This window comes from Cynoglossus semilaevis, chromosome 14 (genome assembly GCF_000523025.1).
Source record: "Cynoglossus semilaevis isolate Cse_v1.0 chromosome 14, Cse_v1.0, whole genome shotgun sequence".
Classification (NCBI taxonomy): Eukaryota; Metazoa; Chordata; class Actinopteri; order Pleuronectiformes; family Cynoglossidae; genus Cynoglossus; species Cynoglossus semilaevis.
This window is the reverse complement of record NC_024320.1, coordinates 12,566,386-12,573,051: the sequence shown is the minus strand read 5'-3', so window position 1 is coordinate 12,573,051 and position 6,666 is coordinate 12,566,386. Positions and strand designations below refer to the sequence as shown.

Below are 6,666 nucleotides of genomic sequence, written 5' to 3'. Positions count from 1 at the left end.
GCTGTCACACACACAGGTCCACACCTTTTCACTAATTTTTTAGAATGGAGCATTAAGCTGTAAAGATGAAGACTGTAGTAAACTCCTAAAATAATTCATTGGATGAATGTAATTTTATCTTGCCAATGATATTCCACCAAAACAAGCCATGTCAAATCAATCCATTTTGGTCATTTGATTTCAAGAAAACATATCTGTGCAACATGTTGACATTTAAATAAAGTCAATTTTACATTTATTAAACACTATACTATATGTTTTGTCTGTAATACCAACGTCATCTTGTTGAATGAACTATTGTTACTTATGTCCGTAATACTCATGTAAATCTGGTTTTAGTCAGTGTTTTCATCACTAGTGTTTTCGGTGTATTTAGAACTAAATATGTAAGCATCTACAGTTTGCTTCATGGCTTCTGTATTGGCCTCAGTGCTCTGTGAAGTAAAATAGAACAATAAATAAATTTGTTTGAGTCTAGATATGGGTCTAAGGAGACTAGAAGGGAAAAAATATCACTTTGTTATTTGATGGTCATAAAATTATAAAAAAAATAAATCAAATTGTATTAATAAAAGCATATATTAATCTGTACAATTGGAGATGTATGAGAATAATATGCATCCATTACAAATAGATATCATAATATATATATATATATAATGCATAATATCAAGCAAGTAAATGTATGAAATGTGCCGTGAGTGTACATACATATCTGTCACACCTGGAGAATGTAATTCACTATGTATTCCTTCAAAAGTTAATCATGGTCTTTGTTGAGGTAAATTCACAGATGATGGGGGGGTACTTAATAAGCACAGGCCCAACCATATTAATACACACCTTGAGAAGGCCGTCATGATTTTCCTCAATTTTCTTCCAGCCAGCCCACCTTTGCATTGAGAGATCATCATGCATGGAGTGCAGGAATTCCTTGTCGATCTAAATAACATGAACAATGTACTTGTGAATTGTGACTACCAGGAGGTATTACTTGTTTGAGCACTGCATCATATCAGTAATAGTCAAGAGATAAACAACTGGTCATCACTAGTATATAACACATTCTTTAGATATTATATGTATATATGAAATAAATACATTAAATAGATGCACCTGCACTGAGTGAACAGAGTCCATCTGCTTTGCAAGTCTGCTATCAATGGATGTCCTTGAATTACTTCTTGCCTTCTGTACAAGAAAGTCTTCTCCATTTTCATTGTCACTCTATGGTCATTGTTTTCTTTCCTGAATCTCTGTAAGCGGGGCAGTTCTCTCAGTCGGTGGTTTCTCCTTGAGGATGCGGTGGACAGTAACAGGTGGACAGGCTTTTTCACATTCAGTGCTACTCGTTATGACTAACAGTCTTCACATCGACGCAAATCACACGAAACAAGAAAAACAATGCTAAAAAAACAATACAAAACAACTAGCTATATGCTAACACCCGGCGAGTCATTTTGCCGCTAACAAAATTGTTTTTTTTAAACACACAGCTAACCAGGAAAGACACCTCATTCAAAGTCGACAGATACAAAGCTCCCTAAAACGATTGAAATATTTCTGATAAAATACTAACACTACGGACCCAAATGCATTTAGTAATAGATATGTATATTACTTACCCCGCTATGAAGTTTGCCAGAGTATTTACTCGCTAAAGTCTCAACGGTCCAGACTTTTTCGCTAGCTAACGATAGAGCCTCTGGTTTGATGGACCTCATTCTTTATGTATTGCCATGAATGAATTTAACCCATCTGAATTTTTCTTTGTGTCATCTACAACAAACAAGAATGGAGCAGTTAATGAACATAATTATGATTTATTCATGTAATGTAAGCATATTATTAGTTTGCTAATGAGACACGTGTCCTGGTAAAATTTTAGGTTATTTATTTAGTACAATTGTCTATAACTGTATGAAAATTCAAAGGAAGCAGCAAAGCAGTAACGACGTGGAGTAAGTTGTTGTCTTTGGAACATGGAGGCCAACAGCTTGTTTGATGTAGGCGTTCACTCTCTGTAAACATCATACCAACACATGTACACATGCAGATGAAAGAGCACGATGGACTCTTTGAGGAGACGTGCCACACACAGTCTATCTCTAATTACTTTTAATTTTACTGTGGACTTTTTATTAAAACAACCAAAACACTGTGAAAACACTTTGTTTTGGTTTTGCTTTTCGTAGGAAACTCTCAACAGCTGACGTATGTGTGAACACATTTTTATACCAATCCCTGTGATGTGTCTGAGCATTGACAGAGGTCGTGAAAAATTTGGCAACAGTTGTGGTATAAAACACAAACAACTCTGGGTAATGAAACTGCATGTTCCACATTAGCGGATCCCGGCATCAGGGTCTCCAGACTACGCTGTAAACTAGCGCTGAGGACCTTGTTAAACTGCAGGCCCTGGCCATCGTCTCCTTCTGTTGGTGCAGGTTAGATGTGGACTGTAGGATTGACAGACACGAAACATCAAATACATCAAAGGTACTGCAATAAGTGAAATAATAAACTCCTCAAGCGTTAGTCACTACAAATAACATACGCTACATCGAAACATTACTATTAGGGTCGTCCCGCCGATAACAATTATCAATACTGATACTCCTTGATGTTGCGTTACCATTAATGTATGATGAGCTGGAAGGTAGCATTATACCAATGTGGAAGTGCATAGGCTGGATATGATGCACTGTTCCAGGGCAGAGGGTGCTGTGGGACTCACTCTGTCTTAGAAGTTTTTGTCACACACCAGAAACAAGCTTTATAAACCAGGGGTGGCCCGGGAGCTTGGCTTGACTCTTTTGGCTTGAATTGTTTTCAGTTGTTTTATTTTTTTTTCATCCATTAAAACGATTAGATTGGTCATTTAAAAATAAGAAAGTGTTTTGCTCTAGTATTACTTAATCTTTGTTTACTGCTGTATTGTGTCATGCAGTCTAGTGTCCAAGTCACTGAAGAAAATAGAGTGAAGTCTGAATTGAGCTGTTACCGTTTCAGTTAGAGTCACAGTGTCCGAGTCTTAACTCCCAGGTTTTCATGTCTTGTCACAGAAGACATTTGAGTCAAGTTTAAGTCAGTAGTTTAACTGACTTGGAAAAAAAAAAAGCTAAGGCTCTCATACTTTAACACTGCTTTGACCAAAATATTAAATTAAAGATTCCATTTAGGTTTCAATGCAGTTTAATAAAGTGTCTTAAAGATATAAAGTTAACAGATGCTTGTTTGTTCGTTCTTCAGTGAAAATGATCCATTCTTGAGGAAAACTTTTGACTTTTGATCAACAACATAAACAAAATAATAACAGTCCTAAACACCCCGTCACCTCTAGCATGCTAACTATGAGCGGTGAAAGCAGAAGTGTTCAATTCTACGTCAGTGCAGACAATGATAGTTAGATACAACCTGTTAAGACACATGTGGAGCTAAAAAAAAAAAGAAAAGAATCTGATGCGGTCAGCTCAAACACACAGTTGTACACACAAACAAATTGCAAATAAGCATTTTTACTTTACACTCCAAACAACTATATAGGTTACACTGGTGAAAAACAACAAAGCCTTTGAGACATTGTCACAATACTGCGATGACTAATACATTAATCAAAAAATATTAGGTAAAAGGTGTTAATCCATGCATTGATGCCTTTAAAATATTGCAGAAATACTTGTACGTATGTACTGGGGATAGAAGACAAGAGTATTTTCCTATGAACCAACAAAGACCATAAAAACACCAGAAGTGTGACTGGACGTGTTACAGTTCAGCTAAAAACCAGCTCAGGCGCTCACCCTGGCTCACCCTAAACATAGTTACCGTTATTAAAATCCCCACCAGCTTCAGTTTGCAGAGTTTTTGACCACACACCAAAGCCACATTATTAACTGTAATGTTACACCTAGGGAAACACAAGGCAGCAGGAAACAGTTGAAGATGTAATTAGCTAAAGAGTCAATAACCTTTACATTTGCTTAAACCCATGAAACAAAACTTAATTAACAACGGCATGTAATGTTAGCCAATATTTTAACTTAGGCTTAACCCTGGGGTTGGATAAGTAGATTTTATTTAACCCTAACACTAGACCATCGCCTCCTCCCTTTGGAACTGCAAACAGAGAACTCACAAGTACCACATTTGAATTCACGGGCAGAGGTTGCTGCAGATCAACTCTTGTGTTTTAGATGTCCACCTTGGACTTTTGTCCCGTTTTTGTCTTTTCTAGCTGGCAGCCATGTGGTTCACAAGACTGGCCTCCATGTCTGAAACTGGCTCTGGTGTCTTGTCTGTGTATAAAGATAAAAAACAACAACAACAACAACAACAAAAACCTGTCCCCTTAACTTTAAAACAAGTGGTTTTATATCAGCTCAGCTGCCAACAGTGAGGGAGTGGTTTGCAGAATAATATCTGGTAACTGGAAGCACATGGACACGTCCAAATAAAAAGTGCACACACTTTTTCTTTTTACACTTAAGCATATCACAGTAACGTAAAGAGAACAGTGAGACTGTTGCCCATGAGGCCAGTCAGTATGAGCTTGAAGAAAATCTTGAAGTGATGTGAAGTGGGAGGTGCCTAGTTCACAGCAGCGCTGTAGGAATAGGTGTGTGTGTGTGGGTGTAAAGAAAGTTTCTTCTGCCCTCAGGGTGTGTCCATTCCTGACAGCAGAAGTCTGATGGATGCCATCCTTCACAACAGCAGGTCCCTTGATCTTGTTGTTCACAAGTCCTTCACAGGGGCTGTGGTGCAAAGTTTATTTTTACTTATCCATGAAGAAGGAAAAAAAGGTTCAATGTTATTTTAAAGTCGTCCGCTCTCATTTCATTTCTGCTAGTCTCTTTCTCAGTCTGTTTCTATTAAAACACTTAATGCAGACAGAAAGAAGTTCTGATGTTCTTCTTGTTAATTTGTTTTTTGGGGGGGGGCACCACAGTTGCAGGGAGGCAGAGATGGGGAGGGCTCGTAGTTCACTGTAGGCAGTTCAGTAGTGTTTGAGTCTCTCCCACTAGTTTGTAGAGTGGAGTGTGAAAGGGAGCGGGGTCGTCGATAGGTCTCCTCATGCGTCTGAGCTTTGGGCGGTCCGTGTCGGACTGGGGGGCAGGCGGGCCGCCGCACTGTGCTCTGTACGGAAACTGTAATCATACTGACGGAGACACAACAACATCATCTGTTACATGGACTGACAGAGATCCACTGAAGTGCAGTGCACTCGGGTACAGTACACCCAAACATACTTTCCTCGAGTCGTTTGTACTAGAGCAACATATGAGTCACGCTGACCTCTGGTGGTGCCGATGTGGTGTTACACTAAAAACCCTTTCCTTCTGTTGGGTTAAAAACCTATAGTAATGGGCTGTGTTTTTACTGAAGCCTTTATGCAGATGAGTTTTTGGATGATTGACAAACCAATAAGCCCTGGGATTCGAGCCAGCAATCTTCTTATACTAACCCAGACCTAAAACGACTAGTCAACAGGCAGCTTCTTAAAAGCCTCTTTTAACCCTTCATAGAATCTTAAACTGCTTGATAGTAAAACATTGAAGTGACAGGTGTCATAAACAATACATCCAGGGGTTGAGATGTTTAGCACCGTTTTTTTTGTCATTGATCACAAGTCAAACGTTTTACTCAAGAGTGGATCATGTCCACTGAAGTACTGGCAAACACTTCTTGCAGATAAAGGCAAATAAAAGGTTTATCAGTCCACGTTTTACCATGAAAAACAGACATCCTGAACAAAATATAAAAAAAACAAATACACTAATATCACGCCCAATACGGTAAAAACAAAAACAAATGTTGCCATTTGACCTCAACTGCTGGCACTAACCGCTCTAAAGTTAACAGTCAAGTTAACTTAACAGGTTTAAAAATGCTTAAAAAAAAAAGCAAACAAACAAACAAAAAACTTTACTTCACTTTCTTTAGTGATTTAAAAAGCTATCTTGTGCCTGTCTACACTTTTCAACTCACCTCCTTTTCAATCTCAGCCAGTGACTTGATTGTGATGCCCATCAGATCTACTTGGTGCAACTGAATAGAGAGCAACAGAAAAAGTTTGATCAGTTATTTATACACAGGTGTAACTGGTGACGCTTGTCACTTTTGACACTTGTAACATAGTCTTTTTAACCTGGACATGAAATGTTACACAACAGAACTACTGGCTCACTGGCGTTAGCTGTTGTGTAACTTGTGCAGTGACTCAAAGACATATTTCAGGTTTTCTTGGGTGTGGATGAGTTTTACACAACTACAAATAACTCTTCGCCCACTCTGTGTACGATCACAGGCTGAATGTTAACAAATGAGTCATAAAAAGCCCTGGACATCAACCACACTATACTGAAGATAGCTTGGTGTGAATATGGATGTGTCTCTTCAGTACATTAATAAAATATTCATTGGTCACCAATGCTGAACGTTTTCCATTATCTTCCCATTATCCTTAAGCAACATAATATAGATAACACAGATATGATAAGATGTCTTCACTGTCTCTGCTACAGTTAATACTGTAAATAAAAATGTTGACATAACACCGATATAAGATGATGCATTTACTGTCACCATACAAATCTACACACCGTGTAGAATTGCAAATTGCCAAAAAAAAAACCCAAATATTTTCAACACATACACATAATTTAC

General features: G+C 38.1%; 1 long non-coding RNA gene across 1 annotated transcript; it reads right to left on the bottom strand.

The window, feature by feature from the left end:
• Nucleotides 1-921: 921 nt before the first annotated feature.
• LOC107989501 (uncharacterized) lies at nt 922-6,623 on the bottom strand. The gene is made up of 4 exons (XR_001761064.2): nt 5,989-6,623; nt 1,626-5,158; nt 1,117-1,293; nt 922-942 (listed from the first exon to the last, which is right to left on the bottom strand). It is a non-coding gene; the product is annotated as an uncharacterized LOC107989501 (long non-coding RNA).
• Between the last annotated feature and the right edge of the window lie 43 nt (nt 6,624-6,666).